The 16,105-nt window shown below is 30.3% G+C and overlaps 1 protein-coding gene across 1 annotated transcript in view; it reads left to right on the plus strand.

The window, feature by feature from the left end:
• sano (serrano) overlaps positions 1-16,105 on the plus strand; it is a 59,334-nt gene that overhangs the window by 12,035 nt on the left and 31,194 nt on the right. Inside the window, exon 3 of the mRNA XM_065511511.1 lies at positions 1,935-1,983. The gene's annotated coding sequence lies outside the window, so the exon portion shown is untranslated. The remainder of the gene's footprint in view (positions 1-1,934; positions 1,984-16,105) is intronic.

A 16,105-nucleotide genomic window follows, 5' to 3' on the forward strand; every position in this document is an offset into this window, starting at 1 on the left:
GAGGAAAGCGACCATTATATCGTTAGACAGTATGCATATCATATCGAAAATTGTCTAGGAATGATTGGTGTCTCTGCAGGACATTCATCGCTCACCCAAATATGGGTTCCCGGACATGACGCACTTGCGAATGCTGGCATACCTCCCACAAGGAGTAAATAATTAATTTCACATAATCTTTATCTCATTACCAAGAATAGATGGGAGAAAGAGAACAGTTCCTTGGAGAACAGACAAATCTGGCATAATAGAGATATTCAAAAAGGACGCGAATTGCAACAAATCTGCCTATATTCCACCTAAATAATATCATAGTTGTCATTACTGAACACTGGTCTCTAAGTGCAAACGCTGTGACTCCCTTACAACTACTTTCGTAGAAGATGCTGCGACTAAGAAGAAGATGAGGCAACTGAGCATTTTTTCCATTACTAAGGTCAATACACGGATTTTCGAATCTTTGATTCGTCATGGTTAAACTTTGTCATAGGAACTGAGATATCCTTGGATATTCTGTATCACCGCTACTATATTCTGTAGCTGATGATGGAGTATATTTATCAGAAACACCAACCAAAGGCATTAGTACTCAGACCAAATATGCATAACCGTCATGTAATTTGAATTCTGTCAATCCCATAGCCGAAGGTCTTGCCATTTCGTTAAAACATGATCAATATTCTCGGTTGAATATCGGTACCATATGGATATCTGTGATCATTTTCAAGAATATCTGACAGAACTGGAATATCTTTACTGCATGTGCTATAATAACCGAATTTATTATCCTAGTTAATCTGTTCGTGATCGTCACCGAGAAACTCAATGCTCTAGTTAGCAAGTATGTCTCCATGACCAGAGTTTCTTCGGTTCCATACTTCTGCAGAATTCCTCTGTCATTTATAATCATCAGTGCCGAGTTCGTCCCGATTCTTTCTAAGAATCTACGATGTGTGGGCTTGTTAGCCGCTAGTTACTCAAGATATTTTCCATGCATTGTTGAATTGAATCTTAGATTCTTAACAATATAGAAGAAAAAGTATTCGTCAGTGGGAAAAATTTTATGTAGAGATCGTCCTTAATAAAACATGTTTTTAGTAACATTTCGTAAAATCAAATGGCTAATGACTGCAAGCATTTAATGATCTGTTGTGAACTACAACTATGAATATATTTAACAATAAAGACAGACATATAGACAACTAGGCAGACCTTTTACATAGTATCATACATATTGTTTTTCCTTCTTCTTGAGTTCTTTTTTATTTTATTTTTTAGTTACTTTGTTTAAACATTAGAATTTAACCTCAATTCAATAGGTGGACACATAAGTATAAGCCCCACACAAACGGCTCGTCGCATACGAATTGAAAATTTATAAAGTGTTTGACTATTTTTGGTAGAGTTTTGTTTCTTTTATGCTTATGTGACTATATGTTTGAAAGTTATTAACTTCCTGTTGTGGGAACCTTTTTATGGGCCAAACAAACCATTTGGTTTTTCTATAATATGATTAATAAAAAAATGTTTGAATTAAAATATACGCTTCCATTAAAGAACACACAAGAAACATATAAAATACAACGTTATTTTTAGTTTCTTTCTTACAAAAAAAGTGATTAATAAACAAAACAGCATATCAACCAGAACAACAACAACAAAATACAATAATCGAAACCCAGAAGTTTTTAATATTTTTATTTTTGAATTGGTTGGAATGACTGTTTATTTTATTTAAAAAATGTCGTTATAAATATATATTTAGGGGATATCCCTTACCTTTTTACCCTGAGCACCACTGTGTAGTTCTACTTTGAGTGATTTTTATTTTTTTATTTTATTCATAAGTATTTATTCTTAAGCACCTTTTTTTCTTATAAATATTTGTGTATCAGTTTTTGCATATTAATTAGTTTTATTTTTTTTAATTTCAGTTCTTTGTTTTCAACACGTTTAAATTTTACTGAAAATATTTCCCACAGCGTAAGTTTTTTACACTTTAAATTTGTTGACATATTCTTTAATATAATAAAAATAAACAGACTTAAGTATTACGAAGAAAACAATAAACCCAACATGGTTGTATATTTGTTCAATAGAATTTAATTGGTATTTAGAAGTGTAAATCGGTATTGATTTTTATAATTTTGGGAATTCGGGATTTAAAAATAAATTCCGGGATTCTTTAATAGAAAACAAGTAAGAAATTATAGTCAGTCGAGCCAGACCATATAATACCCTACAGTGCACAGTGTGGGAACTGAATATTTGGAAATAAATCAGTAACTTTTAAACGCCCATGTGGAGCTTAAAAGTCCAAAATTGGGCAACGCGGTTATATGAAAAATGTTAAATGATGCTTTATTTTTGTTCTCGAATGGATTTTGAAGATTTTTTTTATATTTGGAATCTACTAGAAGAGATCTGCAAAAACCATAGCTATATATTTTGTTATAATTTACTAAATATTCGGATTTGAAAATCAAAAATTTGGACCATTACACAGTGGGGCTAAATCAAATTTTCTTGGAAATAATTCTGTCATTTCTAAACGGCTAGTCCGATCAGTATAAAATTTGACGTGGGCGTAGCCAAAGAGTATTCGAGTTTAAGTTATTAAAACGGGCCCTGCAAATGCTCCAGGGCGGCAAACGACATGTAAAATTTTTAATTTTGTTTTCAATCCGATTTCAAAGATTTTTATGTTTTTTGAAAGGCTTATGTGCTGTTTTTCTATAGCGAACGATTACTTTGAGTGGAAATTTAACATGTGTTTTGTTATTGTAACAAAAACAAAATACATGTAAAACGTCCACTCAAAGCACTCGTTCGATATGGAAAAACAGCACATTAATCTTGAAAAAACATGCTTGCGTGTGCTATTTATCTCTTATATTTTCCGAGTTATAGGCATTTTTAAATTGAAATTTTAAAATTTTGATATTCCTTGGTCCTCTTTTTTAAAAATTATAGGGTATACTTAGTTAAACAACTAAATTAACAATAATATACAAAAGATTTCAAAGCAATATCAGTTATGGATCCATATATTTTCAATTAAAAAATCCATATATTTTCAATTAAAAAATTAAAAAAAAAGTAGATTTTTGCTGTTTTTGAACGAAAAGATGAATTAACTATTTTTTATAAGAAAAACTTTCTTTAATCTATTTCTTGGATATGTCGTCCCTACGATTTTCAGAAATTTACCTATTTTTTATCATGTTCTAAAATTCTAAAGCTGGGATCAGAAAGCGGTAAGCAGCCTTGGAAACCTTGATGTGTTCCTTATTTATCCCCAAAGTATTTTTCTTACCCCGAAGGAAATGTCGATTGCCTGGATAAGGTTGTAAAAAATACCATTTTTGAGACTTTCGCTCCAATTTTTAGAAATTGCGGGATTCCCTTTGACCTTTTCTTTTGACAAGTATTTTAACACTTTGTTATTTAGAATGGCAAATTTAAAAAAACGTTGAAAATTTCATTGAGTTTTTGAAGGATGGAGTTTTAAAGTTGCATATTTTTTAATCTTATTGAGATATTGATTGATATTGTAAGGCCATAAATTAACTTATCTAAACAAAAAAAATTAATTCGGAATAAATGTGGATCAAATTGTGCCTTTATATATTGCAATGCTATTCAAATTTTGATACAAATTTTAGTTTTATAAACTCAATAAATATGAGCCTACTTTGAGCCCCCATACCGCCGCCCCTGGAGAAGAGCCCATTTTTATAACTTAAACTCGAATTCTCCTTGGCTACGTTCATTTTATCCTGATCGGACGAGCCGTTTGGAAATGCAAGATTTATTTCCAAAAAATTTTAATTTTGCCCCACGGTGCATTACATTTTATTTGGCTTGTTCACATTACCTTTTTCATCAATTTTGTTAGTTGACGAAACTATTCATGATTTTTTGACGAAAAGTGAACGAAACGGTGCTCGAAAAAATTGGAAAAATCAAAATCAAAATTTTTCCAAAATTACAAGGTCAGACCAATAAAAAATTTTACTATAAGTCCCTGATACACCAAAACGGCCATTATGTGGTAATGAAGTGGAATTGCCTAGAGCTAAATAAATGTAATTAATGAATAAATTTTATCCTGATCGGACGAGCCGTTTGGAAATGCAAGATTTATTTCCAAAAAAAATTAATTTTGCCCCACGGTGCATTACATTTTATTTGAGTTACATTTTATGTCGATATCAATACTTGTAAAATAATTTGTACAAGTACGAAACTCATCTGTGATAAATTTTATTTGGATACCAACATTTTTAACAGATTTATGATCGTTAAACTGTTTTTTGGAAGTTGGCCTTATGAGAGCTATATTCAATTATGGATTGATCAGATTTAAATAATCAAACGTGATTTCCTTCTTTTGTGTAGACACCTATATAAATTAGACAATTATAAAGTCCTATTTCAGGAGACAATTTTTATGAAATAGGTTTAATAATGGATTAAGTTTCAATGGATTAAGTTCTTAAGCCGTAAAACACGAATGTGCCAAATCAAAAAATCTTCAAAATTTACTTGGAGAGTCGGACGGACGAATATCGTTAAATACGTTAAATACATGCAGAAAAAAATATAGTAGTGCATGTTTACTGTAACCATTTCAATATTGTTAAAGTTTTTTAACAATATTATTGTCAGAGCAACTATTTACATGATTGTGGTAACCATAATATGGTTAATTTACGATTCACATGATTGTACATGTTACAGTAAACATGTATATGTTTGTGTGTGAATACCTTACACCTAGCACATATGTTTAGGATTACTTAACGTTAAAGCTCCATTACGAGAAGAGACTTAGGCCTTTAATTATCAATATAATAAACCATTATGTTTCAGTTCCCGTACTTAATTTTCGAAAATCACCCACTGTTGGCTTTTTAAATTGAAGTAAATTTTAGTTTGACTCCATACACATGAGCCTACTCTTATATACTACATAGTTCCTAAATACTGACACGTTAACTAGATCTTTATAAGGGCGGAAATTTCAATTATTTGCGTCTCAACAATGCGGCCTATTTTCACCAACTGCCAATGGTTCTACAAGCAAACTAAACCAACAAATTACAATTCCTTTGGGAATATTAAAAACCAACACACCCTGTAAACATACACAGTCTAAAAATACATAACACAATACTCGTTCAAACTTATAGGAAAGTAAATAAAAAAGCTAAATACAACAACATTTCAATTTTAAAATAAACTTTTCTATTCCATGTAACCGAAAGAAGAAACACCGCCCACCAATTGTACACAGTGTAGACAGACGACTGCACACTTTAACAGCCAAAAACAGAGAAAATCCAACTTTTTAGTAAATCGTACGCAAAATGTAATTAATGTAAAACATCTCTACTCGTACAACACTAAAAGTATTCTTTGTGCCACAAAAAGTAATTAATAATGTGCTCTGCTCGCGATGTTTCCTTTCAGTTTTATTTTTTTTTTTGTTTTTTTTCAAAAGTTTCAAGCATTAATCGAAAAAAGTCTAAATAAATTTTGAAAAACGTTAATCATGAAAAGTGTTTAACTGAAAAATACACATTTTGACTATTGAAACTGCTACAAGTTGTAGCCTACAACACACTAATACCTCTTTGACTTGCGACTATTTTGCATAAAAAATTAACAAAAGTTTAAAATGGTAAAAAATCAGACTGAGGAGTAGAGTGTGTAAAAGTCATGTTCTTTCTGCAGATGACTATTAATATTATTCAAAATGTACAAAATATGAGTGATAAAGGAATGGTAACTTTAAGCATATAGAAAAATAAACAGTAGTTTATAGTCAAAATCTTATTCAAATTATGATTTATGTGAAATTTTAGGACCAAATTGAAATTTAAATGGTCTAGTGTTCATGATTTCTTTAGTTGTACTAGTACTTTTTTTTAGTTCTTCTTTTTTGTCATCTTATTATGTCGTTCTTAAGACTTATCCGAAATTAATATTCAATACTCACAGTCGACTAACTGACATTTAAAACTGAATACATCGTAGATCCTATAAGTTTATGTCAAGTTTTAAGCGGGAATTAATTCTGAAGTCGTCATATGTTTAAAATCTCTACAACCAATGAGTGGGGCGTGATGAATCTTCAGAAAAAAACTATTTTAAATCTGAATTTAAAATTGATTTAACTACTTTAAAGAACTGAAATATATCATCCATATGCATGTTGTCTGAAAAATATAAATAAAACAACAACAAAAAATCTAAAGCAGACTTACTTATGTTTAAGTTCTTACATGATGTGGACATCATTAGTCACGGTGACATGAGTGTACTTCAGAATAAAAAAAAAATCAGCCGAAGCAACATTAAGTTGTGAATAAATTGTGTATAGAAATGAAATGTATTCATACTGTATCACAATCTATAAGAGAAGGTAGAAAAAGTCTTAAGAACGACATAATAAGTTGACAAAAAAGAAGAACTAAAAAAAAGTACTAGTACAACTAAAGAAATCATGAACACTAGACTGCTCGCAAATAATGAAATTCTGAATCATATCACGCCCTATAATTTTAGTTTTCACAGAATAACCATATGATGCAGTAGAAACATACCACCATAATAGGGAGGATATATTGCGTTTCTGCTGATGTGTGTAGCTCAAAAAATATTAGTCTAGCACCCACAACTCAGAACCACTTTTCGAGTCGATTTAACAACGTCCTTCCATCTGTCTGGCCATGCAAGCCTTGTGCGCAAAGTACAGGTCTCAATAATGAATACATTTCGATAAGAATTGTCCGGACGACGAAGCCTATTGAAACTGGATGAAATCGGTTCAGCTAGCCATCATACAAATGTCCTCCCGAAATAGAACTTTTTTGGTCATAAATATCTGATTTATAAAGGTATCCATACATTTCTAAAAACCTGTTGCGTATCGTTCCATAATTGAACTATATAAGATCCACTTCAGAAAATCAATTTAACCAGCATAAATCTCTTAAATCTAAATCTTGGTATCCGGAAAAAATGTAACTTAGCTCCCACACACTTTCGAAAATGACTTACGAAAAGTGTCATATTTTCACTGTAGGGTATTATATATTTATGGTCGAGCTTGACTGACTATACTATCTTACTTGTTTTCTATTCAATTTTAGTTTTCACATTTTACATGCTAATCTGTCCGCAATGACTTAACATTAACTCGTCACTGAGAGGTCAAAGTTCAATTGTTTAAAAATTTGAGATTTTTAATGAAAATTAAATCTAAATTTTAAAGAGTCGAACTGAAAGTCTTTCATTAAGTGCTTCAAACAAAGTATTCGACGTCATATTTTATTCGTTTGAAAGGCCTATCAATGCCTATCCGCCGAGGCTTCACTGGGTGGCTTGCATCAGAAATGGCCAGTTTTACATGACTCTGGCGCACAAATCAAGCTGAATTTGACCCATGCCATGGGTTATGTTGGCTTTGAGAGCCTGTTCTGCGACTTCTAAAAACCAACAAGAAGAATCGCACGATCTCGATGGCCTGTTCCCATCACCTTTTTTCATCAAATTTGTTTGTTGAGATAGCCATTCATCCAGAAATAGGCCTCATCGCTAATGATGATTTTCGCGGAACGTTGCTCGAACAAAGCAGCCATTTTGATAAAACAATTTTTTCGGATTTTGCCAAATAAACTGAATAAATGACAGTCAACTCGACAGATGTAGCTTCATCAATATGGCCGCTATCAACTGTCAAAGTTATTAAGTCCCTATTGGAAGAGCATTTATTTTCTGTTGATCAGAATTGTTTAAAATTGAACATGGACCAAATCAGTCCAACCATAAGAAAATGCTAGAACAAAATGTCCGTCCTCTTTTATACTCTAATTTACGAGTATAATTTTTTCATTCGCCTTAGGGCGGTTCAAAGGGAGGGGATTACATGTTTTAAATCGACAATGAAATGGTGTCAAATCGATAACGGACATTGTCAATTCGACCACGGTGTGTTGTCAAATCAACAATAGACGGTCTCAAATCTGTAACGATTCTTCGTTAGGAAATTGACACTGCAGTGTACGATTTCTGGACATACGGGGTTGATACATTATTGACACCAAATGGAGTCAAATAGTACACGGATATAGTAATTTTTTCAATGGGCTTGTTTAGTCATGGCAAAGGGTATAATAAAACATTATTAAGGTACAGCTTTAATGGGCTGATCTTAAACGACTTATTATTATTTGTTTATGAAATACAATTCTAAAAACCAACAAAGAAATATTCAACATTAACATGCGGCTGGCTTGTTGGACTAGCTGACTATGAATTGTTGAGGTTTGTGTAAAAATTTCGAAAAAAAGGAGTAGGATAAAACATAAAACTTTTAAAAAATCTCTTACAGAAACATATCTAAACATACATAAATACAAAAACTTAATTCTCCATATGTATTATATTTCATATGCAGTACATAAATACATAAGTATGTATACTTACTTACTTACTTACATTTACACTCCAGATGTAAAAACACAAAAAAAAATAGGAAAAAAAATCTGGGCTCTTAAGATCTGGTGTGTTGTGTTGTATGGTCTTTTCGTTTTTTTTTTATTTTATTTTTTCTTCCTTTTTGTTTGTGGCAGTTGAAATAAAAAAAAAGCATAACAAATAAAATAAACATACACATCATGTTGCATGAATAGTGTGCCAAATCCTCTTTTACCGTGATTAATGATGAAATGAATACGTATTTATTTATACACATACGTACTTGTATACTATGTTGTAGTTGTTGTTGTTCTTGTTATTATTGTATAACTCCTTATAAACATTTTCACTTTTAACTCTAGTTTGTTTTTTCCATTTTTTCCTCGTCAAAAAGAAAACATTCACAGACCAGGTTGGTTATTCTGTTGAAATATTCTTCCATGTGTATAAAGTTAAAATAAAGGCAAACAACACCCACACTGCCACCATCGTCATCATCATCCTACCAGTCTTTCCTAGAGTATTTTTGTATAGTTCGCAGAAGAACGAACATCATGCTAAATGCAAGCACGTACTAGAGAAAAGGCTTTTGCGTCTGACGACGATTCGTTCATACTTATGAAATTCACTCCTTGCAACAAAAAAAAAACTGCATCAAATGAATATTAATGCCAGCTCTGTTATGAATATTTTAAGTCAGCGTTTCAATTGAAAAGTTACTATGAGGGTTAGACAAGTAAAGATAATCGAGGACCGATCCTAACGATTTTCTGGGTTTTCTGGAAAATCTACAATTTCTAAATTTAGAAATATTTTTTTAAAAAATCATGAAATTCAACAAACTATTGGTCGATTTGCAAGGTATCCTATCCTATAGCGTCACGAGACAGAAAATAATATCATTTTATATTTGTCTCTTTCTTTATAAACTGCCCTTTTCATCGTTTTGTTTTGTTTGTTTGTCTGTTTTGATTATATTACTTTGTCTACCATATTCGCATTGTGTATAGCGTTTTGTTTTATCGTAGTACAAAATATTTGCTATCCCTTTTTAAGAGAACTGCCCTATCATCTGATTTTAAATTTTTGAAACGTCAAATTTGACATCTCTGTATACTTTGTGCTATCATGTCATATGTTGCTACCGACATTAAATGATGATTATTGTTATAGAAGTCCTATACGTTTCCATTTTCCATTTTCAGTTTTTATATTTATCTGGTTAGAAGATAAAACAAGTTTTGAATTAATTTCCTAGTTACTCCTCATTTCACCCACGTTTATGCATTTACATTAAAAAGGTGTGTAGTTTCTTATTCTGCATATTCATGCGTTTTACATATTTTTCTTTCATTCTACAGTTCGTATGAGCAACATGTGTAATACATCAGATTTATACATTATACACACACAAACACAGCAATATATGAATATTAAGCTAGCCCCGTTCTTAGGCAGGAAAAATAAGGTGTCGATGTTCCCAACTAAAATAAAACTTTCGTTTATTTTAGGAGAAAGAATATTGGTTTCCCAAAACTCTTAAAATACTTAAAATTTCCAGTCTTCTCAATTGTGTGTTGCAAAGAAACGATATACAAATTTGGTATCTTGAGAAAGTAGTCGAAATGAATAAAAGAGATTTACAAACAAGCTTGAGCTTATCCAAATATTTCAGATTTTATACCAAAAATTTTAAATTATTTAAATATTTGAATGGATTTATTATTATATAAATTTATAAACCATAATCCGTTTACAATATATTCGTATTAGTTCTAATTTTGATTGAATATTTCAAATTTCGAAACTATACAATAAGAATTAATGTTGAAAATGTGAAAAAATTCTAATATATTATTATAATTTAATCGATCCAAAATATAGATACAAAAACCTCCTGAGACTTGTTATAATTACAATTTAAACAATTAACCCTCCGTTACTCGCAACTGATCTGTTTGATACAGGCAAACTTTTTTTTATTGTAAATTTTTTTAATCACCCTAAATTTTAAGCTATTTTTTGATAAAATAATATTTTTACTGTATTTTTTTTGTATCACTTTTTTAAATACATTGCATTTAATATTGTTTTTATGTTTTCGAAATAAAAAGTGAAGAGATTATTTACAAATGCGCCTTTTTTTATTGATATCATTTTGATACATTGCGACTAGACTCGATTGAAAGTGATTGCGACTAACGGAGGGTTAAGAATAGAGTTGCCAAACGGGGAATCCCGTTCTCGATAATCTTGGGGTTTTCGGGATTTCCTAAATACCGAAGCCCGGGATTTTTTAATTTTAAATCCCGGGTTCAGCAAAGTTGTCAAGCTCAACTCCTGCTACAATATAGTTAATAAAGGAAAACGGTATTTTTGGTTTTCCTTTAGTGGGGCTCTAGAAAATCAATTCTTCACCTTTTTTTGTAAGTTGTCTAACAAAACTCAATTTAAATCCTCTTCAAATGAAATAGATTTTATCTCAAATGATGAGCTCGAACAAAATGAAAATATTTCGATTGCTAAAAGATAAAAGATAAGGTACTGTTTTTTTACCAGTATATACATTATGGAGGGTCGATTTGTATGGAGGATCAAAAAGTAAAAAATCGTATAGCAGAAACGCAATCTACGGAAAATTCTAAGAAAGTTTCCTCAAGAAACCATAGGTCTAATATCAAATCCTATCTTGCGCATTTCGTGTTATATCCAATAAAAAAAACTATTAAAAAAAATAAATACTGAAATATCATTGGATAAAAGACGAAATGCGGAAGATAGGATTTAATTTTAGACCTATGGTTTCTTGGGAAAAATTTCTTAGAATTTTCCGTAGAATGCTGAAACTGCTATACGATTTTTCGTGAAAAAAATGTACATACTTTATTGTTATTTCTTCTTATATAATGTACTCATGCAAGTATTTTATCCTTTTTAGTGTCTAATAAAAATTAATTGCTAAATAAAAAATTTTCTTTCCATTGTAAAGATATTATTATGTACGTTTCTTTTCTTATTCACGTTATAGTACTAGAAAATATCGGTTGTAAATTTCACCTTGCTAGATTAATGCATTTAAATGTTATTGGGAAGAAGATCAGACAATTTTGTTAAAGTGACATTCGTGTTTTAATTTGCCCATTTTAGTACCAAACATTTGGCCCATTTACGGATAATATTGAGGAAACTATCTCCTTTCTACATAGCTAGAAACTTATGAGGATCCAGAATATTTTAAGAACAATATTTCGATGTGTAACAAACGGAATGACCCACCATCATTTTAGCGGTATCTTTAAATTTTCTACTGATTGGGCTACGGAAATAATTAAAAAAACTCAATATAGTTTATAGTCCATTGATGTGGTCATGAACAGTTTTGTAGTAATTAATCAGTGCCAACGAGTAGAAATAAGTCAAAATGTTTACTGGGCGGTTGCTCTCTCAAAGAGTCGACACAACTGTAGTCTAGAATTGCTCTAGCCCTCATTAGTACGAAACAGGCTTTGGCTCTTAGTGGGGAGTGAACTCGCGGTAAGGTGAATGCAGACATTTGAAGAGACATACTGGATTATTGTATAGAAATTCCAGGCATTTGTAAAATAACATCCATATCGTCGTTGAGGTATATTAATTTTTATATAGCTTCAATATCAATAGAATTATTGTTTTTTTGCTGTCCTTAACAGATGTTAAAAAACACAGACGATTTTTTTGTCGGCTCTAAAAGTATTTAAATATTATTTTTTTCCAGAACTCATCGAAATACATACTGTTTGCCATAAACTAAAACTATTATTTCAAACACCATTTGCGTTTCCTCCATTACATAAGCCTTTTCAACAATGTAGATTTCATAAAAATCAAAATGGCTCTCAAACTAAAAACATTTCCATGACCTGTCTAACGGATTTTATTTTGTGTCCATAAATTGATAATTGTAAAATATTTAATTCTAAATTAAAATTAAGCACCAAAGCGAAACCAAATCTAATTTTTGGATAGAACTTCAAAAAATTTTCAAAAATCGTTTTGATCTACAAAATTAATAATCCAATTTTAAAATATCTGAATAAAAATCTGAAAAACGTAAAGTTCTTAAGAATACACCGTACGACATTCAATATTAGACACGAACCGGATGATATAAGTCTGAAACAATAAATTAAATGGAGAAAAACTGTATTTTCGGTTTTTCATTTCGTGATCCTGTTTCTTTTAAAAGGACTTAAAATTTTCAGAGGAGTACATTTTTAAAAAATTTTTAACGCACTATTTTCTTGAAAAGAAATGATTGGAAATCTAAAAGGATTAAAAGATAGAAATTTGAAAGGACATTTTTACCTCTTTTGAACCTTACAGAAGAAAATAAAAATAATACGAAATATTTTACAACTCTTCTTGATCATTTGACACCAAATTTGGAATAGTAGGATGATCAGAATTATACCAAAAAAATCATTTTTGATGAAACACTCCCTAATAAATATTTACAGAGAAATACTACATACATACATATATAGACATAAATACATACATACAATATTTATATTAATAATGCATCGCACGACATTTATGGTTTCTTATCCTTTTCATCATATTTCTTCTTCAAATATTTTGTGCTTAATAATTTTTGAAAAGAAATGAAACGATACAAAATGAAAAGAAAAACCTTTGTACCCTCGCAGTGTGGATCTTTTTAAGTCATCAGAAAATGGTTTGCCCTTCGGTTGCCGTTTCTCTCTGTATTCGAAATAAATTCACTTTTTTCAACAACTTTTGTTTTAATACATATTTGCATAAAAAAAACAGCTCTACATCTAGTTTTTGCAAAAACAATATTAATAATAAGTAGTTGAGTTTTAAAGAAATAAAAGGGTTTTAGTTTTAAAAAAACAAGAATAAACATGCTTTAATTATTCAGTTTTTTTATATGAATATAAGTTATTGCTAAAATATTAACATTAATAAAATTGAAAACGATTTACCCCCAGTAACACAAACTCAGATTTTGTGATAACCTATATTGTCGGTTAATATAATTTTTGTATGAAAACTGTCAGTTTAACTTAAAATTGAAATATAACTACACATTGAGATAATGGGGGTTGGATAATAAAAGAAGAAATATTTAAAACTCAATATTTTTCTGACAAATCAAATATTTATGTCAATCACCTTAAATAATTTAAAATCATAATCTCTTTCTTTCAAAACTACCGTAATGACGAGGCCTTTTTTCTCTTAATAATTCGTACCACTTTTGACTCAATCTTAATTGTATTTCGTTCATGTAGTTGTCTGGTTTAGTGTTTGTATTTATGGCCATTTAAAAATTACATGTTCAAAACTCGTTAAACACTTTTATATAATTTCTTCAACAGTTTACATTTTTTGTTGTTGTTCTTGTTATTGTTGTTGTGGTAGCTGTACGTAGTATTTTAAGTCATTTTCACTAATTGTGTGACACAAATAACTTTGCTAAATCTTTTTTTTTAGATTTCCATCAACCAACATTAACTGGCAGTTTTGTTGCTCTCTGATGGCGTCAGTCTTTCAGAACTTTCCAAATTTCATAATTGCCACTGCATGATGCAGTTGTCGTAAGTAGAATTGACGGCTGCAGCAGTAAAATATTAAACTGAAATGTGAATATTCTTGATTAAATTCTTAATAATTTGCATTCTTTATTAAAGTAATTGTAAGCAAATAGATGAGTTTCATTTTGGTATGAAAACAAACCAATAAATACACTATTTCCAAATGTTAGTTTAGTTCTACTTCTTTTTGGAGCTGATATCATGGTTAATGTAAATTCTTCTACATGTGACCATATTGAAATATCTGCAATTTTTATTATATTTTTACTTTTAAAACTCAAAGTAGAATAAAATGGATTTGGCATTCTCATTTCAATATTAAGGCAATATCGGAAATTTGAAAAAATATGTTGTGTTGATGTTTACATGCTTTCTAGTTATAGATAAAGTTATAGTACCTAAAAGGCTACAAGGCCAGAAAATTTCAAATCCACTTAATTTTAATAATTTCAATAACTTTTGTAGAAATAATTAAGCCTTCAGTGAAATGAGAATAAAATATTCTATTATACCTCCTGCAGCTTCGAAAATTCAATAAATTAATTGATTCTGCAAATACATACATATATAATATTAAAATTAAACAAAATTTAATTAAAATTTAGTTTAGAACCTAATTAATCAAAACGAAAAAAGGAAATAGTGTGAAAAATTAATAAGAAAATATCTTAATAAGACACAACAAACCAAATGCTAAATGAAATAAAGAAAAACCTCAAGAAATGTCGTGCCACTTTCTACTTAAGCCAGTCAGACCCATCCAGTCAGCCTGCCTGCTGCATGGCAAAAACAAACACTCACTTCCAGCGTGTCATAGCGTCGGCAGTAGCAGCCACAGCAACAACAAAAAATCCACGCTAATAAGCTGCAAAATAACAACAACAATGCCAATAATATACAGAGTACTAGACTTGGAGTAACATTACCAGGGATGCTGCTGTTGTAACTTTTTTTTAACATTAAACAAATAACGATTACCGCGTCACTTTGTGCCAAAGATGAAATACATTCACACATCCATTCGATCTAGGGAGCATATATAGATTCATACCAGGGATGGTAATATTGTTATACACAAACATTTTCTCAAATATACACACATTTTCTCTATAGAAAATACTGTTATACACAAAATTTTCTATAGAAATAACAGTTTCTTTCGAAAATACTGTTATACACAAGATTTTCTGTAGAAATTACTTCTATACACAAGTTTTTTCTAACGATTATTCAGTCATACACAAAACTTTTAATAGAAAATGCTTTTATACATAAGATTTTCTATAGAAAATTCAGTTATACACAAAACTATTATATACAAGACTGTTATACACATTATTTGATATTATACACAAAATATTCTATCGAAATTACTTTTATACATAGAATTTTTCATAAAAATAAACTGATTTATAGAAATACTAGCTGTCCCGGCAAACGTTGTTCTGTCATAGCTCACACAAAGTTTGAAGACTCCCACTATAATAGTAGTCCACATATGCAATAATAAATTTTTACTTTGTATGGGAGGTACCATGCCCATAGTTCCTATATAGTTCAATTGTGAATCTAAACCATCCAGGCACCCACTCAAATACACACAAAAAATTTCATCGAAATCGACCCAGCCGTTAAGGAGGAGTTTAGTTACTAACACACGTACAGAAGAATTATATATATAAAGATTTAAATTTATATTTTTACATAAATCGGATAACGTTTAGAGGTGCGCAATTATATATTATAATTATCTATATAAATATATAAATGTCTTTGTAAGTTTGTTTGTTGGTTTGTTTGAGCATCACGCCTAAACGGCTGAACCGATATTATTGAAATTTGGGACATAGATAGATCCTTACTTGGAAGCGTCAATAGGCTATATCTTTTTTTAATACTTGAACTAGAAAGAGATTTAAAGGGGGAAAACCGGTAAAATTGGTACCTTTAGTTCTTAAACAATCAAGAGTAAACGGCTGCACCGATTTGATTGAAATTTGGAACATAGATATTCCTTT

The sequence above is a fragment of the Calliphora vicina genome, chromosome 5 (genome assembly GCF_958450345.1).
Source record: "Calliphora vicina chromosome 5, idCalVici1.1, whole genome shotgun sequence".
Lineage (NCBI taxonomy): Eukaryota > Metazoa > Arthropoda > Insecta > Diptera > Calliphoridae > Calliphora > Calliphora vicina.